A 21,930-nucleotide genomic window follows, 5' to 3' on the forward strand; every position below is an offset into this window, starting at 1 on the left:
GGATCCGGGACTGTGGATCGCGGAGGGGGTCGAAAGTTCTGATGAACCAGTTCTGCAGCGGCCTCATCCGAAGCCGGGCAAAGGGGGTTACGCTGGTGGTAGATGCCATATGGCCAAGTATAGATTGGATAGCCCAAGCTGAGGCCTGCTGTGTTTGGATGAGTGAAAGAATAGCTTGTTGGAGTTTCAAAAAGCGGTCCTCTGGGAGGAAGGCTCTTTGGAGTGTGGAGTCTATGATGGCTCCTATGAATTGGATGCGTTGAGTTGGTTGAAGATGAGACTTTTCGTGGTTCACCACTAGGCCGAGATCCTGCAAAAGAGATAAGATGTAATGAATATCTGTGCATAATTGAGACTTTGAAGTCGAGGCCAACATCCAGTCATCCAGGTACGGAAAAACTGTTATGCCTTGTTGGCGGAGGTGTGCGGCTATGACCGCCATGCATTTTGTAAACACCCTGGGGGCGGTGGACAAACCAAAGGGTAGAGAATTAAACGAAAAATGGTAATTTTGGACCGTGAAGGTAAGAAACCTTCGGTGGGAGTGTCTAATTGAGATGTGGAAGTATGCATCCTGTAGGTCAATTGTTGCTAACCATGCCCCTTCGGGAATGAAGGGAAGGATGTTGGGAAGAGTGACCATGCGAAATCTGCGTGGGGTGATAAAGGTGTTGAGTTTGCGGAGGTCCAAAATGGGCCGTAGTCCGCCACCTTTTTTGTCTATGAGAAAGTAACGAGAATAGAAGCAGGTGTTAGATGTGTGTGGAGGTATGGAGGAGATTGCTCCCTTAATGAGCAAGGAATGAACCTCGTCCCATATGGTCTGGGAGGATTGTGTGGTGATGACTTTCCCAACAGGTGGGTAGTTATTAAACTCAATTGCATAACCTCTATCAATTATATCAAGGACCCAAGTGTCTGTGGTTATGGATTGCCACTGTGGGAGGAAGGAGTGTAGTCTATTGAGGTAAGTGAGGTGTTGGGTTGAGGGAGGGGGGATGAGTATACTAAAAACGTCTTTTGTTGTTGTTTGGGGGTCTGGTACCACGGTACTGACCTCTTGAGGGAAGTGGAGGGCGTCTCGTGGCTGCAGTGGGCGCATATGGTCGCTGTCGTCCTCTGTAGAATGAGGTGTTGTAAGGTTTGTTGTAAAAGTGGGGGCGAAAATAGTAGGAGCCCCAGCGCTGTCGTTGGTAAGTGTACGGTTGTTGGTCATATTTGTACACTGTTTGTTTCATCTCGTGAGAGTGTTTAAGCTGTGAGTCAGTCTCAGGGTTGAATAGACCTGCCTCATCCATAGGGAGATTCTCAATGAGCGAACGTTGAGATTGAGAGAGGATAGCAGCTCTAAGCCATGCATGACGACGAAGGGCTACTGACCCTGCAATTAGTTTTCCAGAATTATCAGCAGTGTTTCTTGCAAGGTCTTTTTGCAGTTTGGCTAAGAGAAGGGCTTCCTGTTGGTAAGCCTTAGCCATTGGTTGCTCAGCTGGTGGTAAGAGTTCTAGGTAAGGGGATATCTTGTTCCAGAGTAAAGTCTGGTAAACACTCATGTAAACCCCATAATGGGCCATGCGTGCGAAAAGGCATGCTGAGGAATAAATTTTTTTGGCCATAGTATCTAGCTTTCTCCCTTCTTTGTCAGAGGGAGATGCTTGGTTTGTTTGGATAGGTTTTGGTTGAGCATCGGTCACCACAGAGTTTGCCTTAGGCATCTTAGAGAGCCATGAGGCTGTGGAAAGATCAATACGGTATAAATTTTCTGCTCTTTTAGGGGTTGCTGGAACCAAGGCTGGGGCAACTCCTGTATTTTTTAGAATTTTCAAGAGAAATGGAAGTGTGGGTAACACAGTAGATGTAGGCGTTTGTTGTTCAGTAGATGTAAAGCATGGATCTGATACAGTATCTGAAGGTTCAGGAGTGGTAAGGTTTAAGGCTTTGGCAAGCCTTATTAACAGAGCTGAGAATTTTTTAAAATCTTCCAAATGTTGAGGGGACGGGTCAGGGTCTGGTTGGGGGTCCTGAATGACTGGTGTGTCATTCGTGGCCTCTAAATCGATTGTATCTGTTTCTATTTGATGGGGCATAGTGGGTTCTATATTAAAACCCTGGGGATCCATGTCTCCCTGGGGGTCTGGGGGACGAGAGAGTGTAGCGGAAGGAGGTTCACGGGGGGGTTGGGGAAAGTTTGGATCAGAGTAATGAGGTGGATGCATCCCCTTGAATGAATCAGGGGGGGGGGGTAGTAGAAGGGATAAACCGGGAAGGGAGGAGGGGGAGGGTACATATGGTAAGGGTATTCCTGGTATCCATAAGGCTGCTGGTGAGAAGGAAGCACTGTGCGCGTCCTTTTGGGAGGGGGAAGAGAAGGAGTTGTGGGTTGGCGTGGAACCGGGGATGGAGAGCGGCGGCGGCGTCCGCTGGAGTGCGCTGAGGCGCTGGGCCGAGCCGGGGATGGTGACTCCTCCGGTTCCGGGGATTGGGGAGGGCTGAGCGAAGGAGGAGGTGAGTTTTGAGAGGGCGGGAGAGGCGGGGGGGAGAGGGAGGCGTCTGGAGGAGGCTGCGGTTCCAGCTCCATGTGCGGAGCTAAGAGCTCGAGAGGAGGGAGATGGGAGGGGTCTTCCATGTGGAGGAGGGAGGGGAGCGGTTCCTGGAGCTGCAACGTGGAACCGGGGAGAAAAGGCACAGACTGCAATACAGGGGGACTCAAGGGCTGTGTGCCAGTGAGTTGCCGTCCCTTTTTTTGTTTGTTTGATTTCTCTTTTGTTTTTGAAGACCTCGTGGTCTGTTTAGCTGTTTTGGATTTCTTTTTCTGCGGCTCCACAGTGGGAGAGTCCGCTTGCTCTCTATCCCGCCTATCCCCAACGCGTGGGGAGGGAGGCTGGGAGGTAATTTGAACAGGGGAGGATTGGGAGGGAGCGGGAGGAGCTTGCGGGGCCAGGGCCCGCTCATACAAAAGAGCTTTTAATCTGGCATCTCTGCCTTCGCGAGCTCTGGATGTGAAGCTAAGGCAAATCTCGCAAGTCTGGAGATTGTGGGTCTCTCCCAGACAGAGGAGGCATTTAGAATGTTTGTCTGCCTCGGGGAGGTTGGCCCCGCAGGAGGAACAATTTAAAACAGAGGGAAGACATCTAGCCTGATTTAGAATGGTCGTCAGCCGGTCCGTGGTCAGGGGAAGGAGAGGTCTGGTAGTCGAGGGAGAGTCCTGGTCAAGAAGCCAATAGAGTCCAAAAAGAAAGGAGAAGTCCTGACGATGCTGCCTGTTTGGCGCGGAAAAAGGAACTACCTCTGGGACGCCCGCGGGGGCTGATATACCGGGGGGGCGGAGAGTGGGCGGAGCCTATCTTTATTCTTTAAATAATCATTTAAAAATTCATTAAAAATTCTAGAAGTTCCGGATTGCTGCGCATGCGCACAGGAGAACCCATAGGTGTGCATTTCACGGAAGACACGAAGAAAAAACTGGCTTGTTCAGTAGACTGTCCTGTACAGTTCCGTTTTGGTGGGAAGCCTTAACATTGAACAGTTGTGTTGTTAAAGTGCAAAGTATAGAACCCTGCGCAGACAGTTGATCAATGCAACTTAAGCAATGTGCAGTCATTGAATTCTTGACAGCAGAAGGTGTCACCCCAAAGGAGATTCATCAGAGAATGCAAGCTGTTTATGGTGATTGTGTTGATTTGAGTACTGTGCGACGTTGGGCGAGTAAGCTTAAAGATATTGAGGTGACACCTTCTGCTGTCAAGAATTCAACGACTGCACATTGCTTAAGTCACATTGACTGACCATCTGCGCAGGGTTCCATACTTTGCATTTTACAACACAACAGTTCAATGCTAAGGCTTCCCGCCAAAATGGAACTGTAGAGGAGAGTCTACTAAACAAGCCAGTACCTGCCACATACCAGTACTGCCATCTGTTGAGGAGTTATGAAGGTGGAGGCATTACTTTTTATTTAATCCTTGTGCAAACAACAATGACTCTTTGGCTTAGAAATGGAGATGAGCACCAACCCCCAGAGTCGGACACGATTAGACTTAATGTCAGGAGAAAACCTTTACCTTTACAAATTGAGATTACCACTTGCTGTACCTATGAAGGATCATGCAGTATCTAATGAACTTTATAGCATAATGTGCCACCTCCTGTTTTTTCTGATTTGTTCTGCCTACTTCTAAACAGTTTCATATATTTGGCACATCCCTCCTGACAGAATCATAACTCCTGCTCTCATTCCACATTCTTTCACAAACATTGTTCCCACCTGATATTCCAAAATGGAGAAAAACAACCTGTCATCAAGACCCAGCCAACTTGTACGTGTAATATTCCATGTCTAACACTGCACAAATGCTAAAAATACTTCTTTTCCACTCCCTCCCTCTTCCCAAAACACACTCCAATTTTCCCTTACAAAATATATTCCAAATGGACATCATGGGTTAGTAGACCTTTCTTGTACTGAAGCAAGAAAATTCAAACTAGAAGAAATGAAAAAGATAACTACAGCTGTGAGGCGCAGACAGAATTTTGTGAAAGTTTCTTCCTTTACTAAGTCACCCAAAACCATTTTTGCCAGAAAAAATGAACACCTTGAAGGAAGCAATCATTACAAATACCTGAGTGTACAAAGAAGACGGTGTCTCTGGCTGCTGAGCCTTATCCTGTACTGAGAGCCATCTATTTGAAGGAAGCAAGACTGTGCTTATTTGCCTTCTGTGAAATAGGGGAGGTCAGACCTATGTCCGAATCACAGGAGGTTGGAGAATTGATTCAAATGTCTGCGGTCAGAGCAGTGCCTGGTGCCACATCTGGTGGGTGGCTTGACATTATGGCTAAAATGAGAAAATACTGGATTTTCCAGATGGTGATGGCGCAGGAGCAAGACAGGCTGCTACCTCTTGGACTAAACAAGAATGGGTGCAGCTTGATTTTGCCATAAAAGATAATAAATAAGAATGGCTGCAGTAAACTTACAACCAGCCTAGCTTCTTTTTTCAAGGCGGATAAAATCTTAACATGAGAGACAAAGCTTGGGGGAAAATCAGGGTTGTTTTTCAGATGTAGGCACAAATTAAGTTTTCAAAGTCCTAAATGTGTTCATCTGATCATAGGAAATGCTAGCAATCTTTCCAAAATGTTTTATTTCACCCCTAATCATCTTTTTTGCAATGTTGATGCCAAAGACGTTATGAATAGAGCTTTTCCAAATCGATAGCTCCTAGAACTACTAATCAAAAACTACTGTATAATTATTTTTTCCCGTTCCCCCCCCCCCCCCCCCCCGCCCCTGACTGATTGATTGACCGAATTGATTTTTCTGCAGTAGTGAAGTACAGAATTAATACTGCAGGGAAGAAGATTGTGGTGGGAAATGGCAGAGACTTGATACCTAGCCAAATTTTTGAATAATGCAGGACAATTGTACACTAATAGCCTAATTTGGAAACAGACTTCACCAAAGAAAGCAGAATTTTAAAATTAAATAATCAGCCACACATGTGATACAGTTCCACAGGCACACACTTGGAGCCCATGCTGAAAAGTCATCGTGCACAAGGTTTTCCTAGATGTTTTCGCCACATGTACACCAGTTCTTTCAGAAGAAAGCTGTCTTTTGCTGATAAGTAATGAGGTAGCGATAACAGCTGGAAGTGAATGGAGGAGAGGAGGTATTCCAAATCTCAACATAACAAACTGGAGTAATTTAACTATCGGCACAAAAAAGGCAACATTAAACCACAACACGCAACCCCAGAGTTCAGGTCCCTTTTCCATAACAAATCAAAGTATCCCATCCTGTATTTGTGAGTGACTCAACACTGTAACCAAGTATTTTGCGGAGAATTTATAGTATAAACGACAGTTCGCAAGAACACAGCTCAGGTTGGTTCCTTCGAACATTCAAGCAACAGATCGCTTGGATGTCCATAGGGCCAAAATAGCAGGAGCAGTGGATATACTCCTGGTGCTCGATTTCAAGGTAAGGCCTTCCATATTCCCTTACGCTGTAATAGTAAAGGGAGCGGTATTGGCCATGAGGAGGCCTGGGGGAGGGGGCCTCCAGGATCGTGGACCATAATCACGTGTCTGGAGACTGGTCCCTAGAATCGGGGTGGTAGCCCGCCCTAGACATGGGGGAATGCCGAGAGGTTGAGCGGCGAAACCGTCAGCCTGGGGTCTCCGCGATGGGTGCCATGGGAGCCAGCATCAAGCTCACAATGGGCTCGTTAGTTGGTCTTTCAAGCTCTGCCACAGCTAGAGGGTGTGGCAGGCATAGCATGCTCCGGTACCAGCAGTGGGTGGGCTGTCTCCAGGAAGGGGAGCAGACGTGCACCTGAAGGCCACACCTGTCCCTGTGCGTTTGTGACTGGCACAATTGGAAGCAAACTGTTGCTGAAGAGTCAATGCTCTGCTAGGCGAGGGAGGTGTCAATGAGGCCACCAAAGTGGGAGCAGCCTTCTGTTTTTTAACTTTTTGCCATGTTTGTGCCATTCAGAGACATTATTGGCTGAGGAGGCCCAGACCCATTTCCTCTTGGGTGTCTGTTCTACAGCCAGTTTGGTGCCTGGCTGTAAAAGGAGCCCTAAGAGGCTCGCTGATGGAGCTGGCAGCGGCTACACTACCTGCGTGTTAACAGGCACAGGGGAAGAGGGCTTTCCCATATAGGTGTGCGGTTAGCTGCACCTTATGGTTTTTCTGGGCTTGCAATGTGAAAGCCAGACAAATGGAGCAAGCCTATACCGAATGGGGTCCCACCAGGCACAGGAGGCACACAGTGTCCACCTGTCTCAGGTCACCCCCCCCCCCCACAGGATACACATTTCTTAAACAGAGCAGTAGACATACTGGCTTGAATGAGTAAAGTTAGAATGGTCACAAACAGTCTGGGTTAAGGTAGGAAAGTAGTAATAGAAGTAGTTGAAAGGAGTCCAGGGTCAACATGGAAGAGTCAAACTTGAAGGGTTAAGCCAAAAACCATGGTCAAAGAAATCCTAAGTCAAAGTAGCTAATCTAAACAGAGAGATTGCTAACACTGCCGTGGTAGTGACAGATGAAAGGAACTGAGGCTACAGCTCCTCTCATTGGCTATATACCACCTGGGGAGAGTGGGTTGAGCTACGGACACAAGATCATAGAAGCTTTCTAGAGGATTCCTAGCTTGCTGCACAGGTGCAGAAACTACCATATGTGTAATTTCACGGAGACCATGAAGAAGAAGCACTAACACACATGGAAATGACTTCCAAACATTTTCATTTTGCTAATTAGATTCTAAAAATGAGGAGCGGGGGGGGGGGGGGGGGGAGAGAAACTGCATTAATTCAGCACTACTATGGCTGAATACACAAACGGACTGAAACCTAGAATGCGAAGAATACAGCATCTAAATCCCAGGGTCTGGATGGGTAAACCTGTTAATTCTGTTTTTTTTTTTTTCATCATTCAAGTTTTTAAAAAACCCACATAAACATAAAGAAAACTCAAGCTTTGTCTCATCCTGGATATGAAAACACAAGTTTCGATAAAATATTATATAAAACTAGAATGTGATAAACCGAAGAACTAAGAATAAAGTGAAATGGGAGAGGAAGTATAAACAGAAACAGATGGGCAATAAAAACATGAAGGGTAGGTGTTGGTAAATTAACAACCACATCTTTTTCTCATCTTGTCCTGAATGAGTACTCCTTGTTTACTGTAGAGATGGATGTTTAATCCACAGTTCCTTGTTTTTGTTCCTTGTCTTTTTTCCAAAGAAAATAACACAGCTTTCTTTAGAAGTTGTAATTTTAAAATGTGGTTAAGAGTGACCAGGATGGAAACTTGGGTCATAAATGTTGTGACTATTTCCTTTCCAAACAGTGCTAGGCTTGAATCTGAACCCAATCCTTCAGTCAAGGCTCTTGTCTGAAGGATCTAATTTTTAGTCATCTATTCTGTGAAACAGAGCTTTGTTGATATCTTTATTACATAACTCTTAAGGAAAAAATTATCTCTCCTACTTTTCCCAATTTCAACAAATCTATGACACATCCTGTAAGTACAAAATTGAAAAATGTTTCCAGAAATAGCTGCCAGGATTGCTGTCTTTATTTTGTCATCCCACAGTATCTTCAATACAGCAGACGTGTACTTATTTCTGCAACTTACTTAGGCAATTCCTGGTAGCCTGAGGATGATGGTCCTCCTAGTGTAGTGTCTTGGCTCCATAGGTGGCTGTGGAGCCCTATTCTTGACCCACATGTTGTCCCACAGTGAGGACATCAGTTTCCAGGTGGAAGGCGGTCAGGGTTGGCTTGACGCGCCTTCCTCTTGGCACATTTCTCCCTTTTGCCTTCCATTCGTGCCTCTTCGAATTCTGCAACGCTCCTGGTCACGGCTGACCTCCAGCTAGAGCGCTCGAGGGCCAGGGCTTACCAGTTCTTGGTGTCTATGCCATAGTTTTTAAGCCTTGCTTTAAGCCCATCTTTAAATCTCTTTTCCTGTCCACCAACATTACGTGTCCCGATTTTGAGTTGGGAGTATAGTAACTGCTTGGGAGACAGTGATCAGGCATTCGGACAATGTGGCCAGTCCAGCAGAGTTGATGGCTGGTGGTCTTTGCTTCTTCCAGCATGCTGACATTTGTCTGCCTGTCTTCCCAAGAGATTTGCAGGATTTTTCAGAGGCAACACTGATGGAATAGTTCCAGGAGTTAAGTGTGACATCTGTAGACAGCCCACGTTTTGCAGGCGTATAGCAGGGTTGAGAGGACAATAGTGTTATAGACAAGTACCTTGGTCTCCCTATGGATGCTGACATTTGTCTGCCTATCTTCCCAAGAGATTTCCAGGATTTCCAGGATTTTTTGGAGGTAACACTGATGGAAATTGTTCCAGGGGTTGAGTATGACATCTGTAGACAGTCCACGTTTTGCAGGCATATAGCAGGGTTGAGAGGACAATAGCATTATAGACAAGCACCTTGGTCTCCCTACGGATGTCCCAATCCTCAAACACTATCTGCTTCATTCGGAAAAATGCTGCACTCGCAGAGCTCAGGTGGTGTTGCATTTCAGTGTCAATGCTTACTTTTGTGGAGAGGTGGCCGCCAAGGTAGTGGAAATGGTCAACATTTTCTAATGTTGAGATGTACTGTCTGGATCATAGGTGGACAACTAAGAAGCTCAGTGTGTGCTAGTTGCAAGTCCCATAATTCTTAGTCAGCACAGCATGAGGGAAGATGGGAGTTACAGTTCAAACTGCTAAACCACACTTTTTTTATCCTAAAGCCCCTCTATAATATGTAAACTGATCTTTAGTTCTAGTGCTTTGTTTTCTCTCACTGTTTCTTATAAATCAATCTGTCCCTTCTAAATAATTTTCTCTGGTATCTTTCATCACATATTTTCCTTAATTGTGTTTAGAAGATCTAGAAATTCAGAGCAGATGCTTCAGAGAGAGAGAGAGAGAGTCTGAGTGGGTCCACCCATGCAATCCAACCATCCAATTTTGGCCAGAGAGATCCAATAATGCTACACAGGCAAGACCCAATAGCCTCTTTAATGGCATGCCTTGGAACTCTCTTTACAAAATTGGAGCAGAGCCTCGCCAACAAAGACTGTGTTCAGAACTTTTAGCTCCAAAACCACAAGCAAAAAGGAAACGTAAGAGACAAAATTATAAGTTTTATCAGGAGATGGTATCCAAAACACTGCAAGATAACAGCCCAAAAACACATTGAAAATGAGGGGCATATCTTATCCTTTTCAAAAATCTGAGCCCAGAAACACTTCAAAGAAGAAAATATTTTAGATACTTTACCAAATAAAACAAGCAGTTGTTCTGATTCAGTACGGATTTCCACAGTAATTTTTGAGGACACATAGCAATAAATACTCACTGTATGTATGGTGTGAAAGCTGCTGGAATTTTTCAATCTTGATCTCAGAAAAATATCCTAATTCAAGAGGATGGAGATTGGTACACTGAAACCAGGCATGATCCTTAGAGATAGCTGCAGAAACCTTGAGGAGAAAAAGGATTTTCTGTCAAAAACCACCTCTCAAGGCACTCCAACCATTTCCAAGATCACCCTGATTTAAATTAAATGAGAGTGATACAAGGAACTTTGACTGAAATGTTCTAGTAGAACTGCATTAATGAAAGACATAATATATATTTTTCTCTCATTGTGTAATGGAGGAAGGAAGCCAAGGCATTTGTCGATCATCTTATTAAGAGTGTGATGTAGGAAAACACTGATTAAGCTCCATTAACATCCCCTGGGAAGAATAGGCAGGAAGAAGTAAGTGGCACATTTTACAAATTGTTTATAATTTCTTTTAATTGGATTGCTGTGAGTTTTGCAGGCTGTTTGGCAATGTTCCAGAAGCATTTTCTCCTGATGTATTTCCCGCATCTATGGCAGGTATACTCAGAGGTTGTTTTTTAATTGATTCCTTTTGTGAACTGATTTGGGTCCTACTCTGGGAGAAAGGTAGCATAATAATAATGATGATAATAATAATACTTTTTTATTTATAGAGTTGATGTGAGTTTTCTGGGCTGTATGGCCATGTTTCAGAAGCATTCTCTCCTGACGTTTCGCTTGCATTTATGGCAGGCATCCTCAGAGGTTGTGAGGTCTGTTGGAAACTAGGAATGTTGGGGTTATATACCGTATCTGTGGAAAGTCCAGGGTAGGACAAAGAAAGTAGGTGTGAATGTTACAATTGGCCACCTTGATTCTGTTGAAATTGTCCACATGCTTGTGGATTTCAATGGCTTCTCTGTGTAGTCTGACATGGTAGTTATTAGAGTGGTCCAGCATTTCTGTGTTCTCAACAGAAAGGAAGAAATCATGAAAATGAACAAAATCTGGCTACCAGTATTTAAAAAACCCTCTAAAATCATAACAGTAAATAAAGAACAACACTCAAAAAACAGGAGAATTCCAGACAAGAAACAATCAGGGACAGCTAATCACCTCCCAACAAAGGATTCCTCTAGGCAGTAAGAAGCCAGATCTTGAAACTTCCAGGCTATAAAATGCTAATCAAAGTCGCCAATTGAAACATTCACACCTACCTCAAACAGACAAGAGTGCTTTTTCCCATCCTGGACTTTCCAAAGATATATAAACCCCATTTTCCTAGTTTCCAACAGACCTCCCAACTTCTGAGGATGCCTGCCATAGATGCAGGCGAAATGTCAAGAGAGAATGCTTCTGGAACATGGCCATACAGCCCGGAATACTCACAACAACCCAGTGATTCTGGCCATGAAAGCCTTGGACAATACTTTATTTATAGACCATCCTCTCTCCCCACGGGGACTCAGGGTGGTTTACACACAGGAAAAGCAAACATTCAATGCCCTATACAAAATACAAACATTTCAAAAATAAAACAAAATAATACAGAAATGACCATAAACTAATGACAAAAGAGAAATTAACATCCAAATGAAATATAGCTGAAATTATAAATATAAATACATAAATAAATACGGTACATTCTCATCCAAGCAAGTTCTACCAAGTGTGTCAAATAACACTGGATCTGTTTTCTCCCCTTTGTCAAAATCTATACCTTAGTAGGTAGCAATTAAGTAGCCACTTTATCTTATTGTCATCTCTATCATAATTGTGTCTCTTGGAATTTTTATTTTATGTTATGTTATTATTATTATTATTAATATTATTATTAATATTATTATTTTATTATTTTTAATGTCATTTTGATAATGTTGTTGTTGTCTGTTGTATATGTTTTGATTTTATTGCTGTATTATGTTGTCTGGGCTTGGCCCCATGTAAGCCGCTCCGAGTCCCCATTGGGGAGATGGTGGTGGGTTTAGAAATAAAGTTATTATTATTATTATTATTATTATTATTATTATTATTATTTAAGATGCTCAGATTGGTGCCCAGTTCTTAGTACCTCTCCCTTTAAAAACTGCTACATTAATAGCCTAAAGAACTTATTTGACTAAACAACACTATCAGTTTTGGCATCTAATATCACACACTTCCACTACTTGGAAGCTCTCAGTTTCAGGATGTCTCATCACTCTGGTAAGGGCTTAAATACCATAAATGCATCCAATCCTTTCTGATTTGGAAGCTAAGTAAGGTCAGCCAATGAATACCAGATGTTGTGGGCTGTTGTTCTGAAGAAGGAGCTGGCGAAACAATCTCTGAGTATTTTTGCCTATGAAAACCCTATGAAATTCATGGGTTCACAATAAGTCAACAAGCAACCTGAAGGGGCATACACACATGCATCACTCTGGTGGGGAGTAAACAGGTTTATTATTGTACCATGCATATCAATGTGCAACAACTACAAATTGCAGTTATGAATAAAGCAACTGTAGCTGTCCACTATCAAACAAATACAGGATCACACACACAAAAAAAATACTTGTGAACCATGTGGTCAAATTGGGACCAACTTAAGCCTAGGTCCAGGTCAAAGTACTGATTATGATCAATAAAGCTCTATATCAGTGGTTCTCGACCTGTGGGTCCCCAGGTGTTTTGGCCTTCAACACCCAGAAATCCAAGCCAGTTCACCAGCTGTTAGGATTTCTGGCAGTTGAAGGCCAAAACATCTGGGGACCCACAGGTTGAGAACCACTGCTCTATATGGAAGAAATAAAAGGAGTGAAATGTGAAAAACACATTGAACCAATTATAGCACATTCCATCATAAATGCCACAATCCATAATCCACTTGGGCTGCTCACTACATCTGAAAACTCAGTATTTCATTGTAGCTTCTACATAGTCTCAAAAAACTACAAAGTATTCTGAACATAGGAAATGAAACCTGCCTAATTTTGTCTGATTTCAGAGGCTAAGCATGGTCAAGCTTGGCTCGTACCGGAGAAGGAAAGCACCAATGAATACTAGAGACTCCAAGTATGGCTAGGAAAGAATCCTTCCTAAAAATCAGAGACTGCTACTAATCAGAACGAACAATAATGGAACATGGCCATAGAGCCTGAAAACCTACAGCAACCCAGTGATTCCGGCCATGAAAGCCTTCAACAATACAACAATGGAATAATTGAGTTTAAAGAGGCTTCAGGTGTTCTTGCTTAACATTTGTTACTGTTTATCTCTCAAGCCAAATTGCCCTAATGCAGAGGATGCTACTCATACTCACCTGAATAAACTGGCCTAAAAATAATCAGGCTTACATCTGGAATAGCACGCTTATAATTGTTGTGTTGATCAAGCTTAACCATAAAATAATATACTGATAAAGAGAAGGCAAATGCTTCTAGATCCATATCAAGCCCTGCAATAACCTCTTCTAATCTGAAATCAGAGTAGGTTATTATCACCAAGAATAATCCACATTTGGACAACATCTTTGTCAGAAAAGAGGGCCGCTGCTAGGCTTGGCACCACTTTGAAGTTGGACAAGTACTTGAGAGTTTTTATTTAGCTTTCTAAAGATAATTTAGGCTGAAATACAAAAGAATTGGCTCCACTTATGTAAAACAACTCAAGTTAAATATTAAATGTTAACTTATTAATTTCTTTTACTCATCACCAAATAAAATGACAGAAAAGTGTCAAGATTTTAAATTCTAGAGAACTCTTCATCGATTCTGGACAAACAGAACAAAAAAAGGGGGAGGGAAGGTATATTTTGTACCACTTAACTTGATAAAATCCGCAAGCATTTGAAGGTATGCACACTTTTCTGGCATTTAAAATAATAATAATAATAATAATAATAATAATCTTTATTTATACCCCGCCACCATCTCCCCCAATGGGGCCTCGGAGCGGCTTACATGGGGCCAAGCCCGAACAACAAATTACACTACAAAATATAGAAAATTACAATAAAATAAGCAACATGATAATATAGGGAAAAAATCAAAGCATATAAACAATACACATAAAACCAAAACATAGTAACAGAGCGGGCCGAATGATTTAAAAACTCCGGGTGCGATAAGAGGGTAAAACTAATTGTAGGGAGAATTCATGGAGAGACGGGATGATAAACAAGCCTACGTACCGGGGGGGGGGGGGGGGGGGGAGAGAAACTCCAGGGACAAAACGCTGAGGGAGCAATTAATAAAATCACTGCCCAACTATAGATTTTGTGGCGGCTTTTCCTTCTCAAGAACTGGCATGCTTAAATCTGCTCTGGGGAGCTAGGGCGGAATATAAATAAAGTATTATTATTATTATTATTATTATTATTATTTCTTTCCTATGATAACTATTTAAGCATTTTTGTAGTTGCTGCTATATTTTGCTGAATTCATTATTATCCAGAACGTTTTTTTGCAAAAGCAAGAATCAGTGTTTTGCTTTGTCTTCAAAGGTTGCCAAAATGCCCTGGAAATTGCAGGTCTTTCCTGCCTCTTTCTCTTTTCCTTCCTCTCCCCTGTTTTTAAGCTGATAAATTCTTTACTTCACTAAGTATTTGGCACAGCTGTCTCCTTTGATGTCTCCAAGTAAAACAAGAAAGTGTGCCCTTGGGATAGACATGATGGAAGCACTGGACAAGAGATTAACTGAAAGAATTTATTCCAGTGGGCAATCCAACCAACCTTTGTTAGATTTGACACTAAGACTGCTATCCTGTGTTTCCCACTAAGGTGTTTTTTTTATCTTATCAGAAGCAAACTAAGGGTACAGTTGGACTGTATTTAAAAAACACAAAGTTTAAAAAACTCGGCATTATACTAAATGTCATTTAACCAGTAGCTGGCCACTTGGGAGTGCCTTTGGTGTTGCTGTGAGAAGGTCCTCCATTGTGCATGTGGCAGGGCTCAGACTGCATTATAGTACGTGGTTTGTTCTTCTCCATATCGTGAACTCCATTTTGTGACCCTATTTCTTAAGGTTGGCTCTGCATCTCATCAGCGCCTGCGTCTGATCCGCGCCTTCCAAGTCGCCCAGTCTTTGATGTGCCCAGTATCAACCATGGTTTGAGGTTCCGGGTTTTAGCCTGCCACTTTTGGACTCTTGCTTGCTGAAGTGTTCCTGCGGGTATCTCTGTAGATCTTGGAAAACTATTCCTTGATTCAAAGCATTGATTTGCTGGCTGATATTCAAACAGGGGATGAAGTGACCAGAAACTATTAATGTGTTGCTCAGATCAAAGGGTTGATTGCTATAGTTCTCCTAGTTCTTTCATAAGGGGTTGGCAATTGTGGCACTCCAGATCTTTCTGGGTTGCATCAACCATCAGACTTAACCAGCATAGCCAATGGTGTAAAATTATCGGAGTTACAGCTGAACATCTAGTTGCTCACTCTTCATTTAGACTGGGAGGAATCTCTGACTTTCAGATGGGTAAATCCCAGATCAGTTTCCTTCCAAGTATCCTCAGATTTTTACCTGGAGGTTCCCTCTACTGTACTGCTGGGCAAAGTGTACCCCTCAAGATGTGACTGAATTGTACCTCCCATAAGGCCCAGCTTCTCCACAACGAGGAACACTTGGAGCAACAGTTCCATCTCAATTTACTTGCTCCTGTCGTATTAGAATTGAAATCCAATCATGCAGAAGGGAGACACACACGTGCACACACATGTTAAAAGTTTAATGTCACCTGGAGAGAAAGACATACTTCTATTGGAATCACAAGCTCTTTTAGCCCCAAACTGAAACCTCAACAGAGAGGAACGTTTAACTATAGCCAAGGTTGTCATAAATTCTCTCCTACTGCTTGCTTAGAAAGCAAAAAAAAAAAAAAATCCTCGCAGAAGCAAAAAGAAACAAGGTACAACTCCACACTTTTTACTTGTCAACAAGAGCCTGATAGGGCTCTGGATTCTTGTATATTCAAGTGTCTATGTCCTTCTGACCTCTCCCACTAGACCCTTCTCTAAGGATTTTCTTCTGTTTGAGATAAATCAGGCCTGGATTATGTATTACTTCCTCGCAGACACTGTTGCTGTTTATTTGCCCAGGATAAGTTTTCATTGCCTTACCAAACAAAAATCACTGATGAGAATTGTGTGCAGGAGTCTCTCAGTGAAGACTACCCTGGCTCAAGGGACATCAGGATTTATAAATTTAGAAACATCAACGAACTATGTTTATCTCTGGGTTGTTATAAGTTTTTTTGGGCTATATGGCCATGTTCTAAAGGCATTCGCTCCTGATATTTCGCCTGCATCTATGGCAAGCATCTTCAGAGGTAGTGAAAACATGGCCATATGGCCTGGAAAAAACCTACAACAACTCAGTGATTCCGGCTACGAAAGCCTTCGACAATGTTTATCTCTATTATGGACAACACTGGGCTACCCTTTGGCTCAACACCTATTAGTTTAAGGAATAGTTCATGCTAACCATACCAGCTATTTCCATGCCACCATAACTGAACTGACAAAAAAGTGTCTGTCTGTCTTAGTTGTATACAGGGCCACTGTTTGGAGAAGCACCTACTACGCAGAGGCTATTTCCCGTGGCTTTCACTCAGAGTGGGATTAATTAAGAATTAAACTCCTGCCTTGCAATGAGACTGAAGATGCAAGGTACCACATCCCTAACATCTTTCCGTTTTGTTATAGGCCAAAGATCACAAGGCTCTCAACTAAACTTACAATCTTCTCCAGTCCACTTTTATCACCGATGGTTAATTCCTCACAAAAACAAAGAAAATGGGTGCCAAGGTTCAAACCAGATGTCACAATGTCTGCCCTAAGTACAAAGCTTGAAAAATATATCTTTCTATTTAGAATGAAACTCCCAGATGCTGGCTAGGGTATTATTTAGTCCAGAAGTTTTGCCACAAACCTGCTTATAAGAGGGGTTTATTTTTTAGTGTGTCAGAAGCAAGTTGAGGGTACAGTTAAAATGAATTTAAAAACACAAACAAAGTTTTTTAAAAAGAACTTGGCATTATGCTAAATGTCTTTTGACCAGAAGCTGGCCACTCGGAGTGTCTCTGGTGTCGCTGTGAGAAAGTCCTCCATTGTGCATGTGGCAGGGTTCAGGTTGCATTGTAGTAAGTGGTCTGTGATTTGCTCTTCTCTACACTTGCATGTTGTGGACTCCACTTGGTAGCCCCATTTCTTAAGATGTGCTCTGAATCTCATAGTGCTAGAGTGCAGTCTGTTCAGCGCCTTCCAGGTCGTCCACTCTTCTGTGTGCCCAGGAGGGGGTTTCTCATCTGGCCTCAGCCACTGATTGAGGTTCTGGGTTTTAGCCTGCCACTTTTGGACTCTTACTTGCTGAGGTGTTCCTGTGAGTGTCTCTGTAGATCTTAGGAAGCTATTTTTTATTTAAGGCATTGGCATGATGGCTGATATCCAAACAGGGGATGGGTTGAATATGTCAATGTCTTGGTCCTTTCATTGTTAGCTGCTACTTCCCAATAGATGTCAGGTGGTGCGATACCAGCTAAGCAGTGTAATTTCTCTAGTGGTGTAGGGCGTAGATATCCTGTGATAATGCGGCATGTCTCATTAAGAGCCACATCCACAGTTTTAACGTGGTGAGATGTATTTCATATTGGGTATGCATACTCAGCAGCAGATTAGAAAACGGGAAGATGTCTTCACTGTGTCTGGTTGTGCCAGTCAGTTTTTGTATGATATTATTTCGAGCACCCACTTTTTGTTTGATGTTCAAGCAGTGCTTCTTATAAGTCAGAGCACAGTCCAGAGTAAATCCCAGGTATTTTGGTGTGCTGCAATGCTCCAATGGGATTCCTTCCCAGGTAATAATCAGAGCTCGAGAGGGGTAAGATGCAGTAGCTGAATGGTGAGGGAAATGTCTTTTATGCATGGACAGAAACAGTGTTCTTTATTGTTTCTTCCATATGTCAGGACTATGGCTGATATTAACAGCACATGTCATATATTCTACTACTTTTGGACAGGCATAAAAATAACAATGTTGGGAACACATTTTCCTGTGAAATATGTGAATATATTCATCTTCCACACATAACGGTTTAATCATCATATGCTAGTAGTTGAGTGACATATGGGAACAGCAAGTAGAAACACAAAAACAGAATAAGATTGTACAGTCAATGGAGAAAGGACTTGCCTTCCCCTCCCCTTCCCATACACAATGGTTGCACTTCACGAAACAAATATATAAATTATACTCACTGTCCTGGTTGTTCATCCATGACTATGTTCCTTTTGAGAGCAAAGCCAAGCCTATTTGCCAGGGTAATGATTGCCATGCTTGCTTTATAAACAAGAGTTGCACATACTGTCCTTTCTATATTTGGTTTTATCATCAATTAATCTCCCTATAATGAAAACTAAAGCTTTCAAGGCAGCTAATGGCAGTAAATTAAAGATCCTGATGGTGCATTTTCCCAAGCATTGAAGGCACAAATTGTGCTAGGACTCTACACCTTATAATTCTCTAAAGGACCCCATCACAGATGAAGCCAAACTCCTTTTGGAACAGACCAACTGAGGTGGCGCCAATATCTATAAGACTAATGGGCTGTTTTTAATTTTTCTCTCCAGCCTCAAACATATATACAATCATCCATCAGAGGGGAAATTCTGCACAGAATATTACAGCTGCAGAAATTAATTACACTCATAATGACACATTCTGTGAAGTTAAGCATATACTGATATTTCTTAAGCCAGTCACTCTCCTACAGAGTAAAACCTATCCCCAGTCCTGTGTAAAACATAGAAAACTTACAACCCTGAAATTTGTAAAAGAACTCCTTAAAAACAACAACAACAACAACAACCCAGAACCCTTGCTTATCGGGCCTTGTGAAAATAGACCTACCTAGACCACAGGTGAGCTCATCAACTGCGAATCCATTGAACTAGTAAGTACCAGCAATTTTAGTGATAAAGGACAAAGTAGAAGAGGTATCTCAGCCCCAAGCACCTGCTAGGCAATGTTTGCTTGGGGTAGATAATCCAGAAGGGCCCCTTTCTGACGAAGCAAACAGCAATAAGATTAGGTTTTGCGCAATATCTTTTCTGCTGAGTTGCCAGAAGAAAACATGACCCTAAAAGGCTTAATTTAACTCACTCAAGATTATTTCACGCAAATAGCTTTCCCTTAACATCTTTTAGCCTCTGCATTAGTCAGATCTAACCAATGCTTCCAATGGGTGGACTTGTCAGCAAAAGCACTGGGACTGTGGCGCACCTGACTGGGAATCAGCTGCATTAAGATCACTACTGACCAAAAGGTCATGAGTTCGAAGCTAGCCCGGGCCGGAGTGAGCTTCCGACCAATTTGTGTAGTTTGCTGTTGACCTTTGCAGTCTGAAAGACAGTTGCATTTGTCAAGTAGGAAATTTAGGTACTGCTTATAAGAGGATAATTTACGATGCCATAAAAATCTCCAGCAAGCATGCGAAGAATGAGGAAGTACTTCATCAGTGTGACAAATGGACGGTAAAGCAACAGCTCCCCTGGTGGCCAGAATACCCTTATGAAAAAGCTGGAATGTTAAATAGCCTCTGTGTGTCTGTCTATATATGTTGTGTGTTTATGGCATTGAATGTTTGCAATGTATATGTACATTGTAATCCGCCTTGAGTCCCCTGTGGGGAGAGAAGGGCTGAATATAAATACTGTAAATAAATAAATGCTTTCAATGGGTGGACTTGTCAGCACACCTTCTATGCATGGCAATTCTAGAGTGTATTGGTCAATGTAAGTATAGTAACTAAGAAAGCAGGAAATAGTTCTTCTGGACTGCTCAGCCTCCTTGGGTGTACAACATTTGTACAGAATCAACACATTTGGAGGCAGCAAGGATGAGTGTATGTCTGCACCATAGATTGCTACTCACCCACTTTGAGTAGCAATGATAAAGTTTGCAGAAGAATACTTTCTTGCTGTTCTAGAATTTATATTCCATTGGTTATACACAGATTTAGTAGTTGATATTGAATCAGTACTTTGTTTCCTCAAGGGAAATGCATGAACTGGTACCTTGTGGAGTGATGTAAAGGATGTAACCAATATCCCACAATGTATATGCTTGAGTCCCCATTCTGCTATGGAAGCCCACTATCAAGCCACAAATTCACCGTAAGGTCACCATAAAACAACGTGAAGGTAAAGGTTTCCCTTTGACGTTAAGCCTAGCCATGTCCAACTCTGGAGGATGGTGCTCATCTCCATTTCTAAGCCAAAGAGAGGCATTGTCTGTAAACGCCTCCAAGGTCATGTGGCTGACATGACTGCATGGAGCACCGTTACCGTCCTGCCAAAGCGGTACCTATTGATCTACTCACATTTGCATGTTTTCAAACTGCAAGGTTGGCACAAGCTGGGGCTAACAGCAGGAGCTCACCCTGCTCTCCTGTTTCGAACCACCAATCTTTTGGTCAGCAAGTTCAGCAGCTCAGTGATTTAACCCACTGTGCCACCAGCGGCTTAACGCGTTACGCTACCATGTGAAGGTTTCAACAATAAAAACATCTTTCTACATACTGTTGAAAAAGGTGTTTTATCATTTCAAACCCCTGCTTATCCCACACTGGCATTAATTAAGGATCAGATCAGTAACAAGCATGCTAGTTAGAGGAGTTCTTGGTCTGGCTTCTTCTCTCAGCTACAATGAGTATAGGAACCCATTCAAGGTGTACTGACTTTTTATCTCATACTTCACCAACAGCCAAACAAATGGAAAGAGAGGGCGGCAGAAGGACTGCCATCTTTTTCTCTTTTCGGACAGGCTCCTACACTTTTTCTAGAATAAATAAACATGTAGAAATTCAACAGCAGTTTTTTCTCTAACTAGTGAGGGGAAAATACCTGCTGTATTTCTTCTCTGACATGCAACTGTTAAAAGGCACAGGGATCATGCCAAGAAAACGTGGTGATCCAAACAAGTCACACTGTTTTATTTATATAGTAATATTTTACATAATCCAGCAGCACAGTCACATTCGAAGTTCTAAGAGCCACATATCAAAACACACACAAACACAAATCTTTCCACAGCTGACAAGTGTTTGCTCATGTCTTCTCATCAGTTGTCACTAAAGGTCCAAGCAGGGCAGGACTTCATCCTGTAGTTGTGGCAATGAGCCACAAACACAGTTCCACATGCTCAGATCATGGAGCACTGCTTCCTCTCTACATCACCCAGGTTGCATTATTGATCCACCATGCCTATTTCTTTCTAGCTTCTGCTACTTTCTAAAATCCTTTATTTTTTTCCACCTTTTTCTCTGCAGTCTCCATCCCTTAGTCAGTAATCCCTGGGAATTTCTGTCTACATATCATGAACTTGCCACCCTTCTTCCACACTCCTCATTCTTTCTTGCTGAAACCCTGGATTTCTAATACTGGAAGGGAACAGATTTACATAAAGAAAATCTGAAACTTGATAAATGCGATAAACATGGAGGATAAGCACACATACAGGACACTAGACTCCAGAATACTACTCTCCACAGAGATTTCTGTGGATATTAAAAACCAGCAAAACAACAAATAAATGGGTCCAAGAGTAAATCAAGCCTGGACAATCCAAATAGCTGAACTGAAGTCATTTGACATTTCGACAATAGACAATATAATGATAATGCGGCATGTCTCATTAAGAGACACATCCACTGTTTTAGCGTGGTGAGATGTGTTCCACACTGGGCATGCATGGAGCAGACTAGGAAAGCGCAAGGGCAGATGTCTTCACTGTATCTGGTTGTGATCCCCAGGTTGTGCCAGTCAGCTTTCGTGTGATATTGTTTCTAGACCCACTTTCTGCTTGATATTCAGGCAGTGCTTCTTGTAGGTCAGAGCACGGTCCAGGGTAACTCCCAGGTATTTGGGTGTGCTGCAGTGCTCCAGTGGGATTCCTTCCCAGGTAATCCTCAGAGCTACAGAAGCTTGTCTGTTCTTCTGATGAAAACCACATGTCTGTGTTTTAGATGGATTAGGAATCAGCTGGTTTTCCCTGTAATAGGCAGTAAGAGCACCTAGAGCTTCGGAGAGCTTCTGT

The 21,930-nt window shown here is 42.6% G+C and overlaps 1 protein-coding gene across 6 annotated transcripts in view; it reads right to left on the minus strand.

Annotated features, from left to right (window-relative positions):
* Nucleotides 1-21,930, minus strand: part of SLC29A1 (solute carrier family 29 member 1 (Augustine blood group)) — a 114,791-nt gene that overhangs the window by 29,725 nt on the left and 63,136 nt on the right. For 3 of the 6 annotated variants that reach the window (XM_067464306.1, XM_067464310.1, XM_067464303.1), the window contains exon 2: nucleotides 9,886-10,009. The exons of 2 other annotated variants lie outside the window; for them this stretch is intronic. The gene's annotated coding sequence lies outside the window, so the exon portion shown is untranslated. The remainder of the gene's footprint in view (nucleotides 1-9,885; nucleotides 10,010-21,930) is intronic. One more of the 6 variants, XM_060754056.2, reaches the window with a different exon arrangement.

This window comes from Anolis sagrei, chromosome 1 (genome assembly GCF_037176765.1).
Source record: "Anolis sagrei isolate rAnoSag1 chromosome 1, rAnoSag1.mat, whole genome shotgun sequence".
NCBI lineage: Eukaryota > Metazoa > Chordata > Lepidosauria > Squamata > Dactyloidae > Anolis > Anolis sagrei.